Here is a 14,742-nt window from a genome sequence, read left to right on the forward strand (position 1 = left end):
GATATTTACTGGATCTTGTTTACGCTATAAGTTTTCTTTTAACTAATTATAATAATCTGACGTAAATTTAAAGACTACAAATCAACCTTTTACATTTCTCTTACTATACTTAAACAGTGTGGCGTTCTGTCGTATTGGGGTGGGGTTCTTCCAATATAATTTAATTAAATTAAATTGAAAGTTCCACCCTGGCTCGTTAGGTTAGAAAGTTAAATTAGTGATGATGTAGATTTACAGCTCTGAGCCCCCAGTCAGCAATGCCGAGAGTTAAATTATAGAGAACACGAAGATGAAATTCAATCAAATAACAATTTAATAAATGTGATAATTTAAAAACGATAACTTCCAAACACTCGTCTTTCCCTCGACCAAGTGACAGCCTAATTCATCCCGTGATTTACAGTGTGAGTTCGATTTTCCCCCTGTCCTTGCATCTACTCATCCATTTCTTCCCGCTGATTCCTTCCTTCTTTCCGCTCCTCTAACTCCCCCTTTGTCTCTGTTTCCTCTCTACTATCTCCTCCAGCTTCGCTCCAGACTTCAACTTCTCCTTTCCCTCTCTATTATCTCCTCCAACTTCGCTCCCAGACTTCAACTTCTCCCTCTTCTTCCCTCCTTTCCTCCGTCTCTCTATCCGAGACAACGGGACCAAACTTTAACTGGTCTGTCCCTCAAAGCTTCCTGTGAAAAACCACAAGGCGTTAACAAATGTTTAATCGAACCTCACCTCACACTATAACGACAATTAACCATCAGATAGCTGTCACTGTTTCGGCCACGCATGCATACACATCGAAATTCCCACACACTTCTTGCTGGGTAAACAATTGCGTAATAACACAGTATCAGCGAATGGTTATACAGACATCAATACATTGCGTCACGTCAGTATATACACATATATATTTAATCTCATCGTACTACAATCTGACAAAATCAGACGCATATCTGTACATTACAATTATTCAACAATGGCAAAATCTATAATCATATGAACATATGTGTTAGTCTACTATAAAATACCCACATAGTAAATTACAATATTAACTCTTACGACGGCTAGCAAGCTATATAATTCTTTACAAATATCAACTCATTTCTTCAAAATATGCAAACATATTAACAAAACAAAGTAATTCTTCGTACTACGATTCTAGTAATAATAAAGTATACGTACGACCTACAATTAAAATGCAGTCGCATTCCACAAAGACCGAACAAATATCTACTGACCTTTTGAAGCTTTCTGTACTTAGACCTTCCTGCTCTAAGATTTTCCCGCCAATAACGAATGGCTATTCGGAGTTACGCTAACCTCTTCTCTGGGTAATTTCTCTCAGCGAACTAACTTTTGCCGGAAAACGCAGGGATATCATTCTACCCAAATCAAGGTCTCCCCCTATCTCGATTCTGATTGGGTGGCGCTGTGCCCCTGTCCAATCGTCTTAGCGGCCAGTTCAACCTGTCTGTCTGTTTGCAGGGGAAAGAAGTTAGGACACTCCCACTTCTTCAGGCAATTTCTTTTGATCTTGGAAACATTTCGACACCTAGGTGATAATTGGCTGTCTGTGACTTCGCAACTCCAATGTCCGGTCCTTCGATTCTAGCCACAACAATCTTACGTAACGGATTAGTGCTAGCCTTCGGCAATGTTCGACATCAAACAATGACCCGTCAGAATTGCCTTGATTATACATGTTTCAAACTGGGCTACTCTGGGTCGGGGTAAACATGACACCCCCCCCCCCCCACGCTTGAGAATAAAATCGGGATTTTATTCCCTCAAAATTACTTCAAATGCAATGGCATTAATATACGAAATAAAGAACAAAATTATCGCGACACTACACACTGAGTGCGAACATATATATATATATATATATATATATATATATATATATATATATATATATATATATATATATATATATATATATATAGACACACACAGCGATCTATACCATTCCAGCGCTCCTGCTCATGAAATCGGCGCCTACGTTCTCAGTTCCTTTCACGTATCTGATCTGCATCTGGTATTGTTGTAAGAACAGCGACCATCGCATCAATCGTCCATTCGACAATTTCGCCTGCGCGAGATACGCGAGTGGTTGGTGGTCGGTCTCCAAGATGAACTTCCGCCCGTATAAGTACCGCTCGAACCGTGATATACCGAACACAATTCCGAGGCATTCTCTCTCCGATACGGAGTAGTTCTTCTCGGCAGCTGACAACTTCCGACTGCCGTACGCGACATATAACGACTCCCGTGCGACGATGCGGGTTCTATCGGTCCGATTAAATCCATCGCGACGCATTGAAATGGTTCATCGATAACGGGTTTACTCCCCAAGGGGACGGGTCGATGAGCCGTTTCCGGTGCCAGTCTCTGGCACTTGTCACAGGAGAGACAGAACCGCTTAACGTCTCCCTGGACCCCTGGCCAGTAGAATTCTCTGACAAGACGGTCAAGCGTCTTGGCAATTCCCATGTGTCCACTCATGAGACTTTCGTGCGCGAGTTTTAACACTTCGCCTCGCTTCTCTTTCAGCACGACAACTTGCTTAAAGTGTTTGCGGCCTTTCCTGGCGTGGCGATACAAGATCCCCTTCTTGTACTCAAACTTCACCGCGCCATTCGGAGTCTCTTTCTCCGTTCCTGCTGCAGCGTATTTGTGCAACTGCGCCAGAGTTGCGTCTTCCTGTTGCAGCTTCCTCAGCTCGGCCGGAAGAACGTTACTCACCGGTGTCGATGTAACTTTCATCGGCTTCGCTTTCGTCTGTCGACTCTTGGACCTGGTTTCCACAGCACTCACCGGCATCGGTGTGCAGGTTTCGGGGTTCGGTTGTGGCAACACATAACGACATCCTAGTATGACGTCATGCGACAAACCATCCAAGCATGCAGCTTCAATTTTCCCCTTCACGTACGGTGAATCGAGGTCAATGACAGCCACTGGTAATGAGTCACGCGCGCTGTTCGCGTACTGAACTTCGATTACCTCCCCTGTGTAATCCTCGAGCTTAACGTACTTCTTGTCGACAAGGGCTGGGACGCTACACCCAGTGTCATACAAGATTGTGGCACCTTCTCCGTTGACAGTAGCAGACGCGAGGTTTGCTGGGTTACAGCTTGCCTCCGGCTCGCGCTCCTTCCTAGCGACGGCATTCACCTGGGTCTGCCTGCCCTTGGGACAGTCCCTGGCAATATGCCCCGGGCGCTTGCAGTTGTAACACGTCGGCGGCCCTCGCCGACCTGCAAGTCCCGCTTTCGTGGGTGAGGCCTGTCCAGGTCTATGGTTGGCATCCCTACCTGTAGATCCCCCTCCGACCCTCCCGTCGCCCTGACGGTTACGGACAGCCGGCTCTACCTCAACCACACGGCGCGACTCAGTGGGTCGTGGTCTGTCCGCACCCCCGGAACCTCCACTTTTCGAGTGTGCCTGCTCGTATCGCTCCGCCATGCTAGCAATCTCTTCGAGCGTCCGGTGCTCTCTCTCTGCTAGAAAGACTGTCAACTCGCGACGGTAAGTACTCAGGACATGTTCCTTGAGTATAACCTCGCGTAGCCCGTCGTACGATCGTTCGACTTCGGCCATCTTCATCCACTTCTCAAATAACCCTCGAACACGGGTGTGGAATTGAGAGTGGGTCTCCGTTGCCTTTTTCGCCGAGTCCCGAAAAAGTTTACGATATGTTTCGGCGGTCAGCCGATAATGGCAGAAGGGCCTTTTTGAGCGCATTGTAGTCGTCAGCATCGTCTGCAGCTAAGCCGTGGTAGACTTCATGAGCTGCACCTTGCAAAAAAGCTGAGACATTAATCGCCCAATGCTGTTCAGGAATTTTATGAGCGTGAGCGAGTTTCTCAAACTGAACAAGAAAATCGTCGATAGATTCCTCCTTATCGCTGAACCGCGGCATACTTATCTGGACCATTCGGTGGTCGATGAAAGGTCGTCCGGTCCCTCCAGAACTTGTGCTAGCGTCGTCCCTATCATTGTCCCTAGCCGCTAACCTGACCTCCATTTCGAGAGCGTGAGCAAGTCTGGCCAGCTCAAGCTCTTTCTGTGTTTCTCTTTCGGCGGCTATCCGGGCCAGCTCTAGCTCTTTCTGGGTTTCTTTGTCCGCTGTTATCTCGGCCAGCTCCAGTTCTCGCTCTTGGTCCGCTGCCATCTTAGCCAGCGCCTTCTCCGCTGCTTTTTCTGCCTTCCATTCCTTGATTCTTTCTTCAATAAATGCTGCCAGGCGATCTCCCTCGTAGCCGAGGTCTTCCGAACCCATGGCACGGTACTCCTTGATCATTTGCCTTTCTGTAGCCATATTGTTATACTAATAGGAAGTGATACCTTGTCTCGACCTTACTAACAATGGACAGATATTGCAAGTTCCCAGCCAAATACTTACCTGTCGACAACAACTAATTTCGTTCAGGTAAGATATTTGCTCGATATTTGCTTCACAATTACTGCAAGTAATTAAAGATCTACCAAACATGCAAATATCGAATATAACAAACACAAGATGAGAAAATCATAAAAATTCAAAATACATAGGATGGAAAATATCTCACACTGTTCACTAATACTTCCTAACAAATAAACTTTTAGGTCGTAAAATAATATTTATGTCTAATTCAAATCCCGGACGAAGCGCCCACTGTGGCGTTCTGTCGTATTGGGGTGGGGTTCTCCCAATATAATTTAATTAAATTAAATTGAAAGTTCCACCCTGGCTCGTTAGGTTAGAAAGTTAAATTAGTGATGATGTAGATTTACAGCTCTGAGCCCCCAGTCAGCAATGCCGAGAGTTAAATTATAGAGAACACGAAGATGAAATTCAATCAAATAGCAATTTAATAAATGTGATAATTTAAAAACGATAACTTCCAAACACTCGTCTTTCCCTCGACCAAGTGACAGCCTAATTCATCCCGTGATTTACAGTGTGAGTTCGATTTTCCCCCTGTCCTTGCATCTACTCATCTATTTCTTCCCGCTGATTCCTTCCTTCTTTCCGCTCCTCTAACTCCCCCTTTGTCTCTGTTTCCTCTCTACTATCTCCTCCAGCTTCGCTCCAGACTTCAACTTCTCCTTTCCCTCTCTATTATCTCCTCCAACTTCGCTCCCAGACTTCAACTTTTCCCTCTTCTTCCCTCCTTTCCTCCGTCTCTCTATCCGAGACAACGGGACCAAACTTTAACTGGTCTGTCCCTCAAAGCTTCCTGTGAAAAACCACAAGGCGTTAACAAATGTTTAATCGAACCTCACCTCACACTATAACGACAATTAACCATCAGATAGCTGTCACTGTTTCGGCCACGCATGCATACACATCGAAATTCCCACATACTTCTTGCTGGGTAAACAATGGTGTAATAACACAGTATCAGCGAATGGTTATACAGACATCAATACATTGCGTCACGTCAGTATATACACATATATATTTAATCTCATCGTACTACAATCTGACAAAATCAGACGCATGTCTGTACATTACAAATATTCAACAATGGCAAAATCTATAATCATATGAACATATGTGTTAGTCTACTATAAAATACCCACATAGTAAATTACAATATTAACTCTTACGACGGCTAGCAAGCTATATAATTCTTTACAAATATCAACTCATTTCTTCAAAATATGCAAACATATTAACAAAACAAAGTAATTCTTCGTACTACGATTCTAGTAATAATAAAGTATACGTACGACCTACAATTAAAATGCAGTCGCATTCCACAAAGACCGAACAAATATCTACTGACCTTTTGAAGCTTTCTGTACTTAGACCTTCCTGCTCTAAGATTTTCCCGCCAATAACGAATGGCTATTCGGAGTTACGCTAACCTCTTCTCTGGGTAATTTCTCTCAGCGAACTAACTTTTGCCGGAAAACGCAGGGATATCATTCTACCCAAATCAAGGTCTCCCCCTATCTCGATTCTGATTGGGTGGCGCTGTGCCCCTGTCCAATCGTCTTAGCGGCCAGTTCAACCTGTCTGTCTGTTTGCAGGGGAAAGAAGTTAGGACACTCCCACTTCTTCAGGCAATTTCTTTTGATCTTGGAAACATTTCGACACCTAGGTGATAATTGGCTGTCTGTGACTTCGCAACTCCAATGTCCGGTCCTTCGATTCTAGTCACAACAATCTTACGTAACGGATTAGTGCTAGCCTTCGGCAATGTTCGACATCAAACAATGACCCGTCAGAATTGCCTTGATTATACATGTTTCAAACTGGGCTACTCTGGGTCGGGGTAAACATGACAAACAGTAATAACTACTAAAATAAATCCGGTATACCATTGTTTTTCGTTAACTATTTCTCGTGGTACAAATCAGGATGGTATTTGGGCCGAATCAACTCGTAATTTGATCAGCCTAGGTCCGAATCCTGCGTGGTCCTAATCGTCCAGCATTTCCAACATAATGCCCTTGACCTAGCTCATTGTATAGGTTGCCTAGTATGAGCTGGGACGCCCTCCTGAATAAGACTGATTTTAAACTTTTTGAGCTGCTGACAGACATCAAGAGCCACCTGTTCATTGAAAAGAGAATCTGTGACGGTATTTCAATTGTGAGCCACCGTTGTATAAAGCAAACAACCCGATGTACCATGTTAATGACGGTGGGAAGCCAAACAGCTTGCTTGCCTGGACCAGGATGCAGAATTTGCCAGCTGGTGGCTTTAGGTGAATCGATTCACCATTTCTTACACAAATTGTGGTGGATTCATCAAAATCTATATTCTTGAAGTAGATCTCGAGTACTTGGGAGAGCTTTATCACACACACACACACACACACACACACACCCACACCCAATATCCACTGGTTGCTAAGACGATGGTTGTTCAAGACAATTACCTGAGCGAGTACAAGCGCGTTTGGCGAGTAAACTGGAGGGTGGTTAAGTTCACTGAAAGCTTCAAACTCGTCTCAAGCTAATAAAAGAAAGAAAGAAACAAAAAAAGCAATACGTGGGTCACTACCGTACCCACTAAGTATACACAAAATTCGGAATGCACGTAACCAAGATTCTCCGTGTCCTGGAGTTTGACTAATGCTCATGATTAGCGTCATTAGCTAAACTCTGACATCAGAACCAAGGCGATATCAGAGTTTGAAACAGATTTCTTCAAGCTGATGAACAACAAATTCTTTGAGAAAGCCATTGTAAACCTGTGGAATCGTATCTGGTATGATCTCCAGTAGCCTGAGGGCAAGGAAAACAAGATGCATGATTGCCGAATGAGTGTTTCAGACACGAAAATGCTAAGTGGCAATCTTGCTGGCATTCATTGCGTAAAAGCCAGTCATGAAGTAAGACTCTTACTACTGCCATATCAAAACGTTAAAGTGAAAAGGAACATCAGCTATGCATGGACACAAATAGAGGCGGCCTATATTTGTTTTAAAATGGCAGAGGATGACAGCATATGCAAACAACAAGATAGTTGGTGGCAAGTTTAAAGGTATGCGCGAAGGCCAGCTAATTACAGAATTTGTTGGCCTACGTGTCAAGATGTACAACAACAGACTGCAGCCTCTAGACCCACTCAGTGTTACGTGTGCCGGCCTTTTTGGCTGTTTGTAGCATATTCTACACATACTGGTGCCCTAACAGACACTCGGCCAGAGTACAGCTAAATCTCTCCACAATGCACTTCACGAGGTAGAATCTAGCCTCTAGCAGCATTACGTGCCTGTTGTGCTTGACCAAGAGCTGAGACACTGCGCCAATAAATGCACGGCTTGAAGCAATTTAGAGCACTAGATTAGTCTGGGCTATATTATACTACTTAAACTATACTACTCCTGGTAACAGTACCTTATCATGGAGCACTCACATTATACTACTTATACTATACTACTCCTACTAAAAGTACCCGATGATGGAGCACACTAACGTCATACCACTTACGCTACATTACGTTATGCAACATCAAATTGCAGCCTGGGAAATTTCTGGAGTGATACTGGGTAAATTTCTCACATGGCCTGCATTTTGTGCGGTTCTAGTGAGCTAATCTGCGGGAGAAATCGCTATATACCTCGAAACACAAACAAGCTCCACAATGACATCTTAAATATTAGGGGTGGGATGTCGTGAAGAGCAAGTATATCACAGCAACGTGAACGTCGCACTGGCATATGGATAATGATTCACACCGGATATCGATGAGAAAGTTGGTGAGCAATAAGGCCTTAAATTTTGTAACGTCTTGCGGTGTATGTCAAACCATGAATTGCACTCCATAACTTCGCCTCCATCGATTCGATTGCGATATACGATCATCAGAAAATTCTGCTTTCAAAACAGTATCTGCGCCTGTTGTGCTACCGCTATAAGTATTTGTAAACATCAAGCCCCAACAATGAATATCATCTCGTATTTTAGCTGTTTAGGTGAGGGCGCGTAGAAGTCAGAAAGCTTTGGCTATTTACCGACCTAGAGTGTGCTGCCATCGTTTAGCGTTCCGTTAGTTGCCGTTTGTATTTGTGCACAGATTCTTCTACGCCCTTTCAACCAGCTGTTCAACTTTTCTTCTTTCACTGAGATAATCCAGACACTCGCTGCTGATATTCAACCAGCGCACTTGGATTAATTTTTTTAAAAAAGGTTTATCGTTGCGAAAATGCGTTCTTGTTTGATTCATTTTGTTGATCCGAAAGAAATGGTAGTTTGAGCCACATAATCTGACCGCATTAAACACTGCCCCACCACGATCATACCCACTGCCTGTCCATCAGACACAATGATATTAGCAGAAATTATATATTTTTTTATTATCAGTACATATACTACACTAGTCCTACTAAAAGTATCCTATGAGTCAGCACTCACATCATACTAATTATACACCATTTCTCCTACTAAAGATACCCCATGATGGATCATTCATGTTATACCACTAATGTTAAACTACTCCTACTGAAAGTACCCTATGATGGAACACTCACATTATACTACTTATACTACACTACTCCTAATAAAAGTACTCCATGATGGAGCACACTCACATCATACTAATTATGCTACATTACTCCTACTGAAAGTATCTTATGATGGAGTACTCACATTATACTACTTATACTATGATACTCCTGTTAAAAGTACCTTATCATTGAGCACTCACATTATAATACTTACACTACATTACTATTACTAAAAGTACCTTATCATGGAGCACTTACATTATATTACGTACACTACACTACTCCTACTAAAAGTACCATATGATGGAGCATGGTCACCTCAAACTAATTATGCTAAACTACTCCTACTAAAATTACACTGTGATGAAGCACTCACATTAAACTACTTATACTATGTTTTTCCTGCTAAAAGCATATTATCATGCAGCACTCACATTATACTACTTACACTATATACTACTATTACTAAAAGCACTTTATCATGGAGTACTCAGATTACATTGCTTATGCAATGTTACTCCTGCAAAACCTACCTTATCATTCAGCACTCACATTATATTAATTATAGTAACTACACTACTACTAATAAAAGAACCCTATGATGGAGCACTCATACAACTTATACAATACTACTCCTCCTAAGAGTACATTATCAGGGAACATTCACATTATACTACTTATACTACACTACTTGTACTGAAAATACCCTATGATGGAGCACTCACATTATAATTCTTAAACAACATGACTAATACCAAAAGTAACCAATGATTGAGTACTCACAATATACATCTTATACCATACGACTCCTGCTAAAAGTATCTTATCATGGAGCACTACCTATACTACACTACTCCAGCTAAAAATACCCAAACTCACATCATACTACTTACACTTCACTAGTACCAAAAGTACCTTATCATGGAGTACTCACATTATAATACGTATACTACATTACTCCTACTAAAGGTACCCTATCTTAGACCACACTCACATCATACTACTTATGCTACACTACTCCTACAAAAAGAACAATATCATGGAGAACTCACATTATACTAATTATACTACATGACTCCTACTAAAAGTACATTATGATGGAGCATGCTCACTACTTATGCTAGATCACTCCTACTAAAAGTACCATATGAAAGAATACTCACATTATAATACTTATACTATGTTTTTCCTGCTAAAGGTACATTATCATTTAGAACTCACATTAAACTACTTATACTATATTTCTCTCACAAAACGTACCCTATGATGGAGCACTCACATTATACTTCTTATGATATACCACTTCTGCTAAAAGTACATTATCATGAAGAACTCAAATCATACTCCTTCTCCTACACTACTCCAACTACAAGTAAACAATGACAGAGCACACATATTATACTACTTACACTATACTACTCCTGGTAACAGTACCTCATCATGGAGCACTCACATTATACTACTTATACTATACTACTCCTACTAAAAGTACCCTATGATGGAGCACACTAACGTCATACTACTTATGCTACATTACTCATAATAAAATTACCCTATGATGGAGAAGGTTCACATCATACTACATATGCTACACTACTCCTACTAAAAGTACCCTATGGTGGAGTACTCACATTATACTACTTATACTCTGCTACTTTGGCTAAAAGTACCTTATCATAGAGCAAACACATAATACTTAAACTACACTACTCCTACAAAAAGTACCCTGTGATGGAGCAATCTCATATCATGCCAATTATGCTTCACTACTCCTACTAAATGTACCCTATGATGCAATACTCACATTATACTACTTATACTATTCTACTCTTGCTAAAAGTACATTATCATGGAGCACTCACATTATACTACTTATACTACACTACTCCTACTAAAAGTACCCTATGATGGAGCATGCTCACATACTGCTTATGCTACACCACTCCTACAAAAAGTACATGATGGAGTACTCATAATATACTGTTTATACTATCCTACTCCTGCTAAAAGTACCTTATCATGGAGCAATCATATTATACTTATGATACCCTACTCCTACTAAAAGTATCCTATTATGGAGCACTCATGTTAAACTTCTTATGCTACACTACTCTTGCTAAAAGATGGAGCATTCACATTATACCACTTATACTATACTATAGTCTGACTCTACATCCCCGTTTGTTTGTACCCCCCTACCGATTTCATAAACGAGAATGTTTAATGTGATAAAAAGTGCACAGAACTAAGTCAATTGAATCATTGATTTATAACTTCTAACCTGACTGTGACCAGAATGGCACTAATGATGGCATCCCCTGTATCATTTCATGCTTAACGGACTTTCCATACTAACACGGCGCCATATTGCGTACACTATAGGCCAGTTTATTTCCATCAGACAATATAATGACGTAGTTCATCCTGTTCAGCAAATGTTGAATAATTGCGTAAATTACATAACGTTGGGAGTTTGGAATAATATCCCTCTTCATACATGAACATAGAAATTAAACCACTTGTTAAATCCACATGAAAAGCGTAGTTGTCATTTTTCTTTGCTTGATTCGACATTGTAAATATCGGAAGCAGACGACTTATGTACATCTGTAGTCATGATAATCAAAGTACTCTATAATGGAGCAGCTCACATCATACTACTTATGCTACATTACTCCTGCTAAAAGAACCATATGATGGAGCACTCACATTATACTACTTATGCTATACTACTCCTGCTATAAGTACCTTATCATGGAGCACTCACATTCTGATACTATACTACCCCTGATAAAAGTAACGTATGATGGAGCACTCACATTATACTTCTTATGCTTCACTACTCCTACTAAAAGTATCCTATGATGAAGCATGCTCACATTATAGTACTGATACTACATTACCCTTACTAAAAGTACCCTATGATTGAGTATGCTCACATTATATTACTTATGCTACACTACTCCTACTAAAAGTACCCAATGAAGGAGCACACTCACATCATACTGCTTATGCAATAATATTTCTAATGAAAGTACCCTATGGTGGAGTACTCACATTATACTACTTATACACTACTCCTGCTGAAAGTACCATATGATGGAGCATGCTCACATCATACTACTGATGCTACACTACTACTAAATGTACCACGTGATGGAGTTCTAACATTATATAACATACACTAAGCTACTCCTGCTAAAAGCACCTTATCATGGAGCACTCACATTATACTACTTATACTATACTAATCCGGCTAAATGTTCCTTGTCATGGAGTACTCACATTATACTTCTTATGCTACACTTCTGTTAAAAGTACCCTATGATGGAGCATGCTACGTATGCTACATTACTCCTGCTAAAAGTATCCTATGATCAAGCACTCACACATACTTCTTATACTACACTACTCCTACTAAAAGTACCCTATGATGGAGTACTCACATTATATTACATATACTATACTACAAATACTAAATGTACCTTATTATGTAGCACTTACATTGCACTTCTTATACTATGAGGTTTATGAACATCACTTCTAAAATATACCTGAATGTATTGACTACCATATAAGTTGTTACCAACTTCCCAATTGAAGTCACGTAAAAGAGATAGACTGCAGATTGCGAGATCGAAGCAGGAGTAGCATTTTTTGTCAAGTGGGTATACCACTTTTCATTAAAAAGGAAAATATTGTGTTTGAAATCAATTCTCGTTTTTCCCCCTCTATCAATGATCTCTTTACAACCCCAGAGTGTATGGTGGCCATCAAAAAGCCACCAAGGAAAATAAAACAGTACTGTTAACTGTTCAATATGATGATCAAGGTCAGATTGGTGGACTGGAGTTATGGAGGGAGATACACTGAAAAAAGTGAAAGGTGTTGTGTTGAGACACATAAATGGCTAAAGCCAGTAGAGTGGTAATGAGATTAATTTGTCAGTTAGGAGTTTTATTATTTATAATAATGGGCACTACTCCATCAGCCATATCAGTATTTATTGAAAAGCTATTATATGTAGTATCAAGTTGCTATACTATGTCATTTTCTGTTAGGAAAGTGTCCTAAAGACAGACAGCTCTTGAATCATGTTCTTCAAGTAGAAGACCAATTCCATCAATATTTGCTTTTAATCCTGACCAAGTCCATTGTATTATTGTGTCAAACATAGTTCTGGATGTGATGGGAGTATGGGACTTCAGGGAGGTTTTCCTGCTGTGATATAATGTGCATCCCAAACCTGTTAAACAGTTTTATTGGATTGTCAGATCCAATTGGAAGTCGAGTAATTTCTTTAATCCTCTCCTTGTTTGGTTTAGAGCATGCAATACCAATGGTTCAAGTTATACTAGGCTGTATTTGACCGGTCTCATGGCAGGAGAGATCGCACATAGTATAATTCATGACAACAAACTTCAAACACTGAAGCCAACAGACCTTGCTACCAGAATCAAAGGGATGGTCATTGTTTTATTCTACTTGAAATTAACAATGAAATTTTCTTGCCCTGTTTCAGCTATTTCACACAGTCACTGGAAGTATTATCTCATCTGGGAGGTTCACATGGTTTAGGTGGTTGCTAACACGGTTTTGGTGGCATGAACATTGAGAATTTGACCATCAGGCCTTGTAATGTCTGTCTGGGTACAGACAACCTTTGTGGAAGCTTTTTTCTTCACTCTAGCTGTTCTGGCACCCGAATTTCCAGCTGTCTTAAGCAGGGCTGTGGCTTCCACAAACCCTAGCCTCGGAAAATCTCATGCCTTTCTTCTGTCTGGATCTCCTTCTATTGTTTCTATTTGGAGTTGTCTCTAGAGTGTAAGAAATGTTCTGACTAGCAATTTGTATGAGACCCTCCTGCAAACAATTGGTGACAGATTATTTTAATCTTGCATCCATATGGTGGTCATATTTCTAACAGTTGAAACACCGCAATGAATGAAATGGTCACTAACTTGATGTGTGTAAAGTGGTACAGCTAAACATCAGTATGCAACTTACCATTACAGCAAATGTTGAGAGTCATTCTGACAGCCCAAGTCTGAAAGTATCTCACCCTCACTGCAGCCATCAAAACCTCTACAGCTGTAACAACAGTTTAAAGAGTCAAAGTGGCCTTGAACATTATAAGTGATCTTTTGTTTGGCCCAAGAAAGAGAACCATCATATGAATATTTTTTAAAATATAAATTCTGCAGAAAATATAAATACACTACTTATTTTAGAGTGCTCAGATAACTCACTGTTTATAATGTGGAGTCAGATGTGGATCCTATTTTTTCGCATAGAAATGGTTTGGCTTTCATTGGTAAACGGTTCCTTAAAAGCTAGGACAAGTGAATTAAGTTTGATATATACATTTGTATTTTCAACTTGACCTTGTCCAAAATCAAGTTCTCTGTGTACCTGACGAAGGACACTGATTTTATAAACAACATAATACACAGATAATATTTCTTGCTGAATATATAGATTAAATATTATGATTATTTTCAACGGAGGTAAATATGTTTATCTTAATCGGAGTTGAGTACACTGGAATTTCCCAATGGAAAAACCTGATGTACCTGATGATTCCCATGTTTTTTATATTAATTTTAGTAATAGACCTTATTTTGTTTACAACTAAGAATATTTAAGAAACATATTTTTGACCCTCATCTTGGTTCTATTTTTGTGTCTTAGCTTTTTATATAATCTTGTTTACTTGAGAAATTACTTAATCATGTCTTAACATCTTGAAGTAGAATCAGTCTTATTGTTGTTTTCAGTTTTTCATTTGGGTGTAATTAT

This window comes from Sinohyriopsis cumingii, unplaced genomic scaffold (genome assembly GCF_028554795.1).
Source record: "Sinohyriopsis cumingii isolate HCF-2022 unplaced genomic scaffold, ASM2855479v2 utg001542l, whole genome shotgun sequence".
NCBI lineage: Eukaryota > Metazoa > Mollusca > Bivalvia > Unionida > Unionidae > Sinohyriopsis > Sinohyriopsis cumingii.